This window comes from Aquila chrysaetos, chromosome 7, assembly GCF_900496995.4.
Source record: "Aquila chrysaetos chrysaetos chromosome 7, bAquChr1.4, whole genome shotgun sequence".
NCBI lineage: Eukaryota > Metazoa > Chordata > Aves > Accipitriformes > Accipitridae > Aquila > Aquila chrysaetos.
This window is the reverse complement of record NC_044010.1, coordinates 6,387,049-6,400,569: the sequence shown is the minus strand read 5'-3', so window position 1 is coordinate 6,400,569 and position 13,521 is coordinate 6,387,049. Positions and strand designations below refer to the sequence as shown.

General features: G+C 44.0%; 1 protein-coding gene across 14 annotated transcripts in view; it reads right to left on the bottom strand.

Moving 5' to 3' along the window:
* Window positions 1–13,521, bottom strand: part of ZBTB20 (zinc finger and BTB domain containing 20) — a 486,412-nt gene that overhangs the window by 108,146 nt on the left and 364,745 nt on the right. Inside the window, exons 1-2 of one of the 14 annotated variants that reach the window (XM_030021017.2) lie at window positions 9,039–9,283; window positions 8,189–8,344 (exon numbers count right to left, since the gene is read on the bottom strand). The exons of 11 other annotated variants lie outside the window; for them this stretch is intronic. The gene's annotated coding sequence lies outside the window, so the exon portion shown is untranslated. Of the gene's footprint in view, window positions 1–8,188; window positions 8,711–9,038; window positions 9,284–13,521 lie in introns of those variants that run through there. 2 more of the 14 variants (XM_030021019.2, XM_030021016.2) reach the window with 2 other exon arrangements.

Below are 13,521 nucleotides of genomic sequence, written 5' to 3'. Positions count from 1 at the left end.
GTTCGAAGGACCTTAGCAGCCACAGAGCTGTTAGGCCCAAGACACATGAAGTTATCAATGACTCAATTTACATTAAATTACCATTTGGAAATTTATCTTCTTAATCAGATCTATGAGAATATACAGTCATGTCTTAACTATGGTACAACTGACAGATATGGAACCAACCAGCATCGAATACGTGGACTTTTCAAGATCTGTTTAAATTCAGTCTAAACTGTGGGTTTATGGCATCGCAAAAATTTACTGAAAAAACATGAGTTAATATTTGTCCAGTTCTTTCACATGAGAAGTGCTGCTACCGTTGTCAAAAAGTCTACTGTGGGCTTAAGTAGCTGTGAGAATGCAAAACGGTTTAAAAAGTGAATAGCTTTCGTAACTAATAGCAAGTAGGCAATATAACAGATGGCAACTCACATGAAAGATAAACCACATCTTAATAACAATAACTTACATTCAGAGGGGTAGCGTTTCCTAGGGGTTAGAGCATGGGACTGGGATCCAGGATTCCCAGGTTATCCTCCTGGCTCTGCCACTGACTCGCTGTGTGAACTTCGAAAAGTCACTCAAAAACCTCTGCCTCAGTTTCCTCATCTGCAAAATGGATATAGTTCTTACAAATACCACCAGACCGCCAAGGGGAAGAGGCCCAAGCCGTTAGTTTTTATAATAAGCATTTTGAGACAAATGAAGGTATGGAAGAGCAGTGTTTGGTGGTGCCATTATTCAGCCATTGATCAAATTGCAAAGTGGTTACTTTGCTCAACACTGAGCTAATACAGCTGTCCCTGGAGTGAGCGGTGGCAGCTGCCTAACTATGCTCCATACCCTTATGGCATGGTTCAGGCCGGGAAGTGAGTATTGCCCTACGCAACCAACACTTCAGAGGGAATTCAAGGAGGCCAAATACAATTACCTTCATTGAAATTTAGCCAGGACGTTATGCAATCTTTAACAACAGTCTGAATCTCTATTTTGTATCTCCGACAAAAGGGAGCACCTACAGCTCTCCAGGTTTCTGTCATCATTAGTTGGCACATTACTTCATTTTGATCAGAAACAAGATTGCTTCTCACTCGCTGACTTTGCTTTGTACAGCTCTACAGAGTTTCACAAAGGTCCTCCAAAGCAAGCACCAGAACAGTCTTATGTTGTCTGACACGAGCATAATACAAAATGAATAGGCTGCAAATAAATGTTCCCTTTGCTTTCCACTGTATAACAACTTTTTTTTTTTTTTTTGTATGAGTGATGGCTTGAATTTTTAACTGCGTGAGTAGTAGGGAGTCTACTCGGAGAGGGTCCATTTTTGCCATGCTTGCCAGCCAGAGATTTCCCACTGACTTTGGTGAGAATTTCATGAAAAGACAAGTTAGAGAATTGGACCAGGAGGGAAAAAATGGTTATAGAGAGGAAGATTCCTTGTAGGGTACACCCTGGTGCTTCAGCAATGTGCAGGCAATGGCACAAACTAAAGCCTGAAACCAACTTGCTGGCTTGTCTCATCAGTGGGGAAGGCTGCCTCAGATCAGCTCTGTTTTGCTCTCTCCATCTGTATAGGGTTGTTGTGGCACTAATAATTTTCTGTCGCTTCTGAAGATTGTGGGGATATATTTCAACGAGTCAAAAAAAAAGTCACCAAAAAAAAAAAAATATATAAAAAGAACAGCTGATTTCACTGAAGATGACTCTGGCATCTTCCTACACAGAATTTTCACTGGTATTTCCTGATTCTCCAGCCAAAGAAATCATCACTAAACCCTTTTTTTCTGGGAGGAGGGAACAAAAATTATTTCTCACGCTAGCTCTTTAGGCTTTATGGGATATGTAGTTGAGATTAACATGTCAAAGAGTTTTAGGAGCCCTATTCAGAGGACTGCCTAAAGAATATTATATGTAACTGACTTAACTGCTCTCCAGATGGTCAAAACTGAAAAGGCCATCTGAGCAAAATCAAGTTTTGGAAAGTGCCATGAGAAATTTTACCCAGAGGATGTGGATTCTGCTTCAGTGGAAACAGAATTACTCTGATTTATTAATTATTTACAAAAAAAAAATCTTTAAGTTCATACCAAGAAATGTCTGGAAATTCCATGTTGTTATTTTCAAAAGTGATGAGCTCAAATCACAAAATCTGGATCTGGATGCCTAACAGTGCCAGAAGTTCAGGAGAGTTTGGACCGACAAGGCTGGCTCAGGCAAGTGTTGAGTGTTTTCCCAGGATTTTTTGAAGGCCAATACAAGGGTTTCAAAGAGGAGAGAGGCATGTGCAACATGGCAGAGTTACAAAAAAACATCGCTTGGAATTTCCTGGGTTTTGCGAGATTAAAATTGTAAGTCTAATTAGTTTAAGGAAATTAGCTCTTTATAATTTTCGTTTGGTGCTGAAGAAACCAAAAAAATTAAAAATAGAATGAGAATGGAAAAATTAATGGGTTTCAGTAATTAGTTAATCAGAAAATGCTCCTGTCTTAGTGTGACTGTCCAACACACATTCAAAAAGAAAAAAAAAAAAAAGAAAAAATAACCATGACTTTCCTCATACTTTCCAAAATAATATAAGCCTCACCTCTGAGCTTGGAACAACTACTTGACATTTCAACTCAGCTCATTTTTTAGTGGTAAGGCACCGAAATCGGTGTTTAGGTTGAAATACCATCTCACCATAATATTAATACAGACACAGAATAAATACATGCATCTTGGCAAAAATAAACCAGAATTTGTTCCTCCTACTGGCCACATCACATTTACATGAGTTGCATGCACTAATGAAATGTTAAATGGAAGGGAAACCTCTTCTGAGAGCAGACCTTTTCACCAAGTGCTGAACTGGGGATCTCTGACATCTGAAAGCAGCAGGACAACTTATTACGCTGTAGGAAAAGGCATTTCTCTTGACAGTGGTGATCCAGTCTGAGGCCCCACAAACCACACACTGGTGCACTAAAGAGACATGTGTTAGACAAGCTGTTTTGTCCCTTGGCTATCACCCTCCCGAGCGCTGAATAGATCCGGATTGGGCTGGCTTAGAAAAAAAGTCAGATGAAAGCAGTGAAGTTAAGCCAAGTCAAAAGACAACTTTGGTGCAATTCCACCGAGTCCAAGCTATGCTAACAAAACTTCAGCAGCAACGAGCCTGGCCTTCTCTGCCCAGCCCGGAGCCACACTTTCAGACGTTAGCTGCAGCGCTTGGCTTTCAGCTTTCCGCAGCTCGTCACTATATTTATTTAATGAGATAGCTAAATATGTATTTTATCATTATTTGAGCTTATAATAACTTTGAAACAGAATAATCTACTCTGCAGAGATGAAGTCAAAGAAGTTTGAGGAGAACGGTTTTTTCTTTAAATAAAGATGCTGAGCAACAATCCACTGAAATGGCCGAAAACTTGAAAGAAGCCTTTTACCTCACACTTACATAGCTCTCGAGCTTCAGCCTTACCGTTGAGCTGTTTACTGATTGTCAAGTCAAGTAAATTCACGGGCAGCTACCAGAACGAGCTCACAAATAAATACCCACAGCTAGGACTGCTCAGAGCACTGGAGCGTGCGTAGAGTAACAGGGAACATCATGTACCGTGCATGAACAGCACGCAATTTTTAAACATTCGTAACACTAATTTCAAAACCAAATTTCTTCCAACAAAGTCTGTAATTCCTTCCTCAAGACCATGAATGTGCCTAAGCAGGAAACGTAAAAGCAAAGCTGGTTTCAAGTTGCTAGAGGAAGAGAGAAAAGGAAAGAAGCCTCAAAATGTTGTCTCTGGTCAAAGAGTCTCTTACTCCTCATTGAAATGACTGGCAAAAACTAAACAAAAAGAAACGGTCTGCTGTTGAGAGCGAAGAAGAGATATTGGCAATTTTGTGAAGGAACTGGAGGCATATACAAATAAAGTTTCAGACTGCAGGAGTCATCTCAACTCAGCTCCAGCATCTCCGCTGCAGCCAGTGCGCCCCGCGTTCTCCAGAGGGATGCTGTGCTGTGCAAAGACACGTTCCGGGGTGTCTGGTTTCCAACACTGATTCAAGGGGATCACCCTAAATCCTGATGTTCTAGCTCTGTTTTTCATTAACCCTTTCTCAGGAAAACCTGCACTGACTTCAGTGGGAGGTGTCTCAGTTAGATGAGAAATAAGAAACACCACCACCTGGCAGGGAGACCTCGATATGGTTCAACACACCTATAGTATGGCTGAAATACAGTTGTTTCTGGATTCCTCACAAACAAACCTCTAGTATGTATTTGCCTCACTTACAAGACTGCTTTTGTACACTGGCCTAAGTATACACCAGAGAGGAAATGCTAAAACTTATAGATCTTCAGCTGCGCTAATAGGAGCATCAGCACAAAACGTATACAGATCGCGTACACAAAATACGCCCGTACTTCCCCCTGGAGCGTGGCAATCGGCCCGCACGCAGCCAGCTGCTGAACAGTGCAAGTTGGTGGAAGGACTGGCCAGCCAAAGCATCCACCTCTGACGGAAAGTGTCAGTAACTCCTTTGTGCCTCTACAGTGCAAACGGGATTTCGGCTTTGATGATCTTACCGAATTCAGATGAAAAAACCACCGAGTTCCACAAAGATAGAGCAGTAATTACAGAGGGAGCAAAGTTGTGTAAAAAGCTCATTTTCTGGTTTGCTTGCCAAAGTATATTACAATTCAGGTTGCACAAAACTGAAGCAAACAAACAAAAACCCAAACACTTTAAATTCCTCCCCAAAAATCTCAATCTCCCCCCTTTGAACCCTCTCATTTTGGAATGTTTTTAACTCTCCCCCCCTCCTCCTTTAAAAATCAATTCTTAACACTTGTCAAAATAAATCCTGAGTTCAAAACCAGAAATTAAAACATTGCATAGGAAAGAATCAAAACAAAACATTACCTCTCTTTTGGAAAGACAGACCTTTTTTCTTGCAACGATTTAATGCATTTGATAGCAATTCATTGTTTTTGTTGACGTGACTTTGCATTTTCAGGCAAAAAGTTTTGCAGCGGTGTTTATCTAAATAATGTATTGTTAAAGACAGCACAAACAGGGAAAAAAAGTCATCTCCCTTAACTAAAATGTGACTCAGTAACAGAAATATTGCTGCCATAAGGCTACTTGGCTATACACCTCCAATTGCTAGCTGCTGTCTGGCTCCCTCCATCCTATTATTAGGCACCAGCGTTCTGGTACAGGAAACTTTTATGGGTGGCGTACACAAAGCACGTCTGATTTCTACCTCGCACTTCATCCTCTATTCCTTCAGCACAACCTTTCGTTTTCTTACAGCCTTAACTTCCCCCCTTTGCTCACCTAAAGGCAGAAAAGCCCCGCATCGGGATCGCTACCTGACAGCTTTTCAAACTCGGTGTGGAGAAGGTGCCCAAATGAAAGAAAGAAATAACCAGAGGAAAGTTTATGAAAGTGAAACGAACGGCGCGGAGTGGCAGGAGCGGCAGCAGGCAGCTCTGTACTGCTCCTTAGACTGACACAGGTGTATCCCAACTTCACCCACTCAGGCAGGAGAGACAGAGGGACACACACGAGTGCGTACGGACACGCTGAGAAGTGCCAGAAAGGGCAAAGGAAGAGGTAAAAGAGAGAAATAAAACCGAAAGGTGTTATTTATTTTTACAACTCGACAATGAACTTCAATTTTGGCAGAGGATTAAAAACAGCCCTGGGAAATGATTAAGGGCTTTTTATTTTTTCTTTTCTATAAAGCTTCAGCACAAAAAAAGAGATTATAAAAGGGATACGCTCGCACAGGCACACATAAAATAGGGGGGGAACTGGGGAGAAGGAAATGAAAGGAAAAGAAAACAAACAGCCTCCTAACAGGCCCATACTGCTAACAGGAGTCCAAATAAAGAGTCATATGATATCTGATAGTGCAGGACACGTCGCCAGGAGCTGGAGCGGATTGCCTGCAGGAAGAAAGAGCCAGTGTGTTACTGCTCAAAGAGCTTTTCTTTCCCCTTTTTTTATTTTTTTTTGCCCTCTCCCTCTTTTCTCCTGTACTGTGAATGTGCTACTCTCAGGTCAGGTCCGCGGAGTCCCCGAAAGACAGCTATCATCTTTCTCCCTACTTCTGGAAGCAGTGAGAGCCACTGGAAGATGCCTTCTAGTTGAGATTGAGGGGGGCTAAAACTAGGTTTCAGCTCTGTCACATCCTCCCTGTACTGTCACCAGCTCCACGGTTGCAGATACAAAATGCTCACAAAAGCATGTTACATTACAAAAAAAAAAAGGGGGGGGTAGAAGAAAAAAGATTCAGACAGAAAAAAAATGAGACTGCTTATCCTATGGAAAACTTCAAAGGCCAAGTCCCATTTCTGTGCTCTTTTGTTTACTTTTCCTGTGATTTTTTTTTTTTCCCCTTTTTGGAGAGTGAGAGAGCAAGAGAGAAAAGTCAGAGAAAACATTCAGACCACGAAAAACATCAGGAGTTGGGAAAACTCTCCGGAAGAACGAGGAAAGCGAGGATTTTAAATAAAAGAAAGGCATTTGTAATTTGCCAAAAGTTCCTCTGTTCGTTCTGTTTGCCAACAGAACGACCAGCTCTTTTTGGTGGTCCATCCCTCTCCATCGAGCATTTCACGTTAAACTGGGGAGCCCGCAAAGTACTTTCGACTCGACACTGCTACCGCTGTTACCCAGGGAAATGCAGAGCACCTGGGTTACCTGCAGCCAAGGTACCTGGACTCAGAGCGGGGGACTTGAGGCCACGACGACCCCCCCAGCTTCTGCTGGGGAAGCTGTGCCCACCACAGCTTTGGCGAGGGAAGAGCCCCGGCTAACGGAGCTGGAGGGGTGCAAGCCCCCAGCCTAGATACCGGTACGAAAACAAAACTGTGTTTTAACTGGCCGTTTCACTTGTCGCGGACGGTTTCCCTTCACTTTTGCGAGGGACGGGCTGTATCCTGCAGGACTTTTTGCCACTGTAGGGTAGTGGCACTCCTAAAGCAGTCCAGGCAGAGCCCAAGGATGGATTTTCCCCCCTTCACCACATGAGAAGATGTAAATGGACTAATTCTCCGGGTACACTTACACAATGCATAGATGTTGCTTAAAAACAATGCCATAGATACACATGCGATACCTATGTAGCTGTAACAGATGACCTCTTCCGAGGGAAGCCTGCAGCATGAATATAAAAATCAAGGTATTGTAGTAATAATGCCCTGCATCCAGAAACAATCGTTGTAACTCTGTAATAATTTGATCTAGTTCTGTATATTGTGAGCTTCTGATTTTTGGGGGGGGGGGGGGGGGGGGGATATATAATATACAGCTTCCTCTCTTGTTTTCTGTACCACTGCTGTATGATGCAGTTTTTAGATTGGTAATTTGTCAAAGCCAGGAAAATACAAATCAATAAAGGAAGGCAGGCAGAATTTGGCTAAAGAAAGCACTTCCTTAAGCTACTGAATTTGCAACAGTATATATTCTCAAACATCCTAACCATTGTACAGGAGACACTGTAGAGAAGATACCCTGTATGTTATACACTGTATGCAATAAAATTCCAATCTAATCGTCTCCTTAAATGTGATGTGTTATTCCCTTCTATATTACGTGTGCCTTTTCCACGTAGAAATAGACAAAGAGTGTATCTATAAGAAATACATTCAGAAGAACAAAAAATCTACAGTGCAAGGAGGTCTATCCTGAAATCCTCAATTTGGGGCTCGATTAAAGAACCGAACTCAGAAGGTGAAATGGAGCCATTTGAGAGAGGGTCCCACCGAACAGGAGGAACAAGCAAACAAACAAACAAACAAAAAAATCCCTGAGCTCTGACTAATCATTTGAGCTGCCAATGAGAGGTGACTTTTAGACAGATGGTCAGGGAAAAGCTGGGTCCGTGGACACAGACGTTAGTCCCCCATCTGTATTTTAGGATCCTAGCTTCAACAAGCCATTACCAACTTTTTTTCTAAGTGACAGAAAGTGAAAGATTTCTGTTCCCACTCATTTATTTCTTTTCTACCGAAACCACCCCATTTCCCTCTTCCCCCCCCCCAGTAAGAATCTGTTGTTTGATTTTTTAAGTAAACAGAAACTGTTTGCAGTATAACTTTTATGCCAAAAAAAAAAAAAAAAGAAAAAAGAGGCTAGGTAAGTTGGCAAAACAATTGGATTTAAAGAGAGAGTTAAAAAAAAGGGAGAAAAGAATGACATATCAAACTCACTTGGTCTCGTCCCCCTTCCATTCCTGTTCTTATTAATTCCAAATTATAATTTGGAGGTAAGGGAACTGCATTTCCTTTCAATCTATTTTGTTGCTGCCACACATTCTGTGCTTTGCTTCTCTCTCTTTCTTTTTAGGAGGGGGGGGAAAAAAATCCCTAATAAAAATAGAAAAACATATCTCAGGCGTTAAGCTCGCTCTCCCCCTTCCTTTGTAAAGAACTCTTTGTTCTCTAGTGAAAATGCTGAAAAAAATCCCCGGGCTCCCTGAAACAAGTGCAAAACACTTAGAGGCTTTTGGGCTGGCGAGGAGCCAGAAACCCTCCCGCTGTCTGGTTAGGAAGAGAGGAAAGAGAGAGAGAGGAGAGAGAGAGGGAAAAAATTGGAGCTTCCTTTAATAGACATAGGAAGCAGGTCCTTTTTTTTTTTTTTTTTTTTTTTCCCCTTCCTTTTTTTTTTTTTTCCTTTTTTTCAAAACTGGCGGTCAAGCGTTAAGTAACTCCCTGTCTAAATCCACCTGCTGGAAATGAACTTGGGTAACCCCCCCAGGGGTGCACAAAGAGGAGACACAGTAACACACTCCCGGCTCTTCTCCCACCCGCCCCCTCCCCGCTGCCCTGCTTCCATTCTCCCTGCTCCCAGCACACAAATGCCCACGGCTCGCGCTCCCCCTGCCACCACCAACCAACGTTCCAAAATAAACGCTCGCTCCGTCTCCTTAAAGAGCAAAGGGAGGGGGGGGGGGGAGAGAGAGAATAAAAAAAAAAAAAAAAGAAAAAAGGGGGAAAAAAAGAAAAAGCTTTTTTTCCATCTCGGTTGCGACAGTGATAAGGGGTAGGGAACATCTCATACCTGGTGTGAATGCTAATCAGCCAGGAGTTCTCCTTTTTTCCCAAGACAGGGAACTGTTTCCTTCCAAATTTATTAGAACCTCCTCCACTGCCTCTTTGAAAAACCTTCTTTGTCACCCTCTTCCCAAGTCCTGATACTTCTTTAAAAAAAAAAAAAAAATGGCTTCGGAGCTCCTTCTATTCTTGATATTGATTCTCTCTCTCTCTCTCTCTCTCTCTTTCTCCCTCTCTCTTTCTCTCTCCCCCCCCCCCCCCCCACCCCTCCTCCTTTCTCCTGTCTCTGTCTCTTCTGAGTGGTCTATTGATAAGTCCCTAGAGGCACTGGGTCAGCCTGCCCGTAGGAAACCAGACACAATGCACAAATCTCCGAGTGCCATTCTGCCATCAGCAAGCAGACCACGTTTAGGAGAGAGGAAAAAAAAAAAAACACACACACACACACACACACACACACACACACAGTAGAGCAAAAGACAGAGAGAGAGAGAGGGAGAGTGTGAGAAAAAGACTGATTGGAACAGGAGGGAGGGAGGGAGGGAGCGAGCGAGAGAGCGAGGGAGAGAGAGCGACACTGCCAGTCAGGTTAATCATCCCTACTTTAATTAGCTGTTCGGCTTAGACATAAAACAATTGAATTTGAATGATCTGTCAGTGGGCTCGGCTGAACCAAAGGGGAAATGCGAATATTACAAAAAAGACTGTTGGTGTATTCAGATAAGCTCGCCGGGAAAATCCTCAAAGGATAACTATTAAAACTTACCACCAAACAAAAAGTACAGATTCAAATGGCATTATACAGAGGCCCTCTCCAAAAAGCTGGGAGATCCCTTCCCTCTCTTTTTCACACACCGCCGCAGCTCTCGCTGAAATAAACACCCGCGCCTTCCCGCAGCCTTCAAACGCTACCTGTCCTGCGGGGTGGGGAAGGGGCTGCAGGTTTGCCTGCTACTTCGGCTCGGTTAAAGCGAGACCATGCCGCCCGTCAGCTGAATTTTCCCGACGGATCACTGGAATGTTATGATTCTGGAACTACACAAGCTCCGAGAGCACATCCTTGCCATGGATGTCTGCGCAGACACAGACACATCGAGTACCTGCCGGATACAGATGGAGATGCTGCAAAAAGGCAATGCCGGGTATCGGGATAGACAAGTCCCAGGCACTGGGGAGGGGGAGAAGTTACACCCCCCAAATAGGTGGCAAAGCGCTCCATTCCCTTCCACCCTGGGCTGCAAAACAAAGTGCAGTTCAAATGGATGAATCCTGGCGATAACCAGCGCAGCGGCAGCGCTGCGTGGCGGGCAAGGCAGAGATTTATGACACTTCTGCAAAGTCTGCTTCTAAAAAGGTGTGGGGCCGGCGGCCTCAACCCTCGAGAGGGAAGGCAGCAGGTAACGGCGCTGCTGTGAGACGGAGCTGCCGGCGTGTTTAGCCCCTAGACGTCACCCCCCCTGCCCCGCCAGAACTTTCCCTTGTTCTTGCTGGGGACCTGCTTTGGGTTTCAGGGCACACAGGCTCTGATGTCCCCTCCCGAACGAACGGCAGCAAGGGGGGGTGCGTGTGTGTGAATTTATTGTGCGAGGCAGGTATATTCTCTGTGTTTTAAATACGTTCTCTGTATTTCATATAGGGTTGCAGCTACAGCAGTAAATCCGTAATTCCTGATCAGCTCCGTGAACATCTGCTGTATATAAACTTTTAAATGGGCACAGCTAACCTGCAAGCGTCGCTCAAAAGCATGGGAAGAAAATAGAGAAGGAATTCGCAACGCGGCTGACTGCTGGCCTTCGAGAGGGAACGCTGGGATTCCGCCCCTCACTTTGCATTTTGGGTACAAATGCTTAAGGAAAGAAGAAACAAAAGACCGACAGAAGCTCTAGCAACTTCTCTACGATAATTTCATCATCTTTTCTACATGCACCTCCAGTCAAAGCTAGCACCAGTTTTTATGTGTTTCACCATTAATGGAGAGCTGACGGGAGGGATCAATATTATTCATTCCTTCTATCACCCTCTGCTATGGGAGAAGGTGGGTTCCTGCCCTTTTCCACCTTTTAAAATGCCACGTGCTGGGTGACTGTGTCCCATCTGCCTACCAGGCCGTTGGGGCCCGTTGGCTCAGCGCAGATGACAGGAAGAACTAACCAGGGTCAATAGGAGAGGGATGCACTGCGGAAGCAAATGGGACATTGGACTTAATGAGGTCTGTTAAATGCTATTTATGAGCCGTCTCCCCAGCCTCCCCAAAATACGAATTGCTCCCATTCGAAATATTAGAGGATTATGGGAGGTAAGACGCTACCAAAGAACAGAAAAGGAGAATTCAGAGAAATACAGTGCCATCAAAGGCCTCAACTCCTTTCCAGATGAGGAGATTTTGTAGAGCACAGTGACACAGACAAGTAGTTTTCTCTTCCCTGGGTCAGTACCAAACTAATAATCCAGCAGGGTGCAAAACAGCTCTGGGCTGTTTCTAATGAAATATGCAGAGGACCTGACCACTTGATGCAGGGGTACAGTGGAAGAAGCAGCGTGCAGTCATGTAATTACAGGCTATGGTAATGGTACAGGGGGCCCTCAGTAAGGTTGCACAGACAACATTAACTGTGGCATTTCCTAAGTGCTTGACTTAGTAATGTTAACATTACAGTAATGCATTTTCAATATAATTTCTCAGGGTTTTCTTTTAAAGCTAGCTTAAAAATCCAATGCCATTCCATGTTGCTGCTGATGCTGAGGCGGGTTAGCACCTGTGGAGCTGTAATACAGAACTTCACCACTTCAGCCGGCAGCGTCATCGACAGCAGGATGCTTACGAGGTGATCGACCACTGGAAGAGTGTGAGGATACTTCATTCAGGGGTTTGACGGTGTCTTCCTGACAATGGGAATGCTGAGAGTCAGGAGCCCTAGGCTGACTTCCAAGGAGCAAAGTGCACTGCCATGGGAAGAGACCCTTTGGTCCCTGGACCCCTAAACCTGCATCTCTTCTGCGGCTGTTGGTTTTGCTTCCATCCCCTCCATTCAGTTGACTCCATGGACTGCTGTTCCTCCTGTTTTCTAGCTTGCTCTCTCTCATGCTATTTCTCCCTCCCCACACTCCTTCTTACAGTCTGCTCCTCATCCCGTTACCCCAAAATGAGCATCCCCTCAAACACCTCTTTACCTCTGCTCTACCCCAGGCACAGACAGACCCTGTGCACAGAGGAAAGCAAGCTGCTTAGCATGGTAAATTAGGCCACATGGCGTTCCAGGCTGCCCTAACTAGACCACTTCTTGCAAGACTGTTTAAAACTAACTCGGGTATCATAATTTGCAATCCACAGTGTAGACATATCAAAATGTCCTTGTTCTCATTTCCAGTGCTTGCTGCCATAGCAACCCCTGGTCAAAAGGAAATTTCCATTGATATCAGAAGGAGCAGCATTTCACCCAGGTGAGTTTTTACTGTGTGGCACATATTTTATTAGCATGTGTTCTTGATATGGTGATCCCCAAATCTCCTATAGTGCTTAATGTAGAAAGCGCCTCTGTTAAGTCCTGCTCTCAGTAGGTCCCCTTCTACTAGAAGCTACATAAGTCAAAGACCTCCTGATTTCTACCTGAATATCAACGAAGAGCAGACCAGGAGTCTAAATGCAAAAGGCCAAGAGCAGCTCCAAAAAACGTACATCATCTTCCCCTCCTGAGATTTTATCACGGATTTTAATTTAGATACATGATGATGATGATCTCTCTCCTTGCGTCGCACCCTCTTGCTTGCTCTTCCTTCACATAAATCATTGCATCTATCAGGGAGGTTTAGCCAAAGCAGCGAGAATTGAAAGCTCAGTCTGATCAGTTGAATAAAGTTTGCTGTTTGCTATGGAAAAGGCAATCAGCGCTGCAGCAAGCTTTCAAGCTCACGTGTATGATACCCGCTCCATAGGAAGAAAGTGTGGCTACAGAATTGGAACAGATCTTTAGGAGAACTGTACCAGGATTTGCCACTAGCAAAGGGCAGGACTGATGAAAGGAAAAGCCACCACCAGAACTGCTCCTCACTTTCAGACTTCTACATGCAATATGTAACACCAGCCAAAAGCAGGACACAAGACAACAGCAGACCTGGAAGAACCTGGAAACGGCAGAGTACTTGCTCCTTTAATGTATATAAAGTAATCTGCAGAGCTACTTGTAACACTCAGTACGGCTGACATGAGCTGACATTAATGGAAAATCAACAGATCTGGGTGGCACAGAGAGGAATTTGGTTCCTTTGCAATGAAGGAGCTCTGTCTACCTGAAAAAATGGCGTTTAACTATGTAATCTCGGGATAAGTTGTATAAATACATTCCTCTAGATTTATTGGCTTGTCTTCGTAAACAGCTGTGAGTCTGTGCTTTTTGTTCAGAGACGTAAAGCAGCACAGCATACTGGAGAGGGTGAATATATGGTTATCATCCAATATGTAAGAAATGAGAGAAAAAGACTGGAAAGTCCAC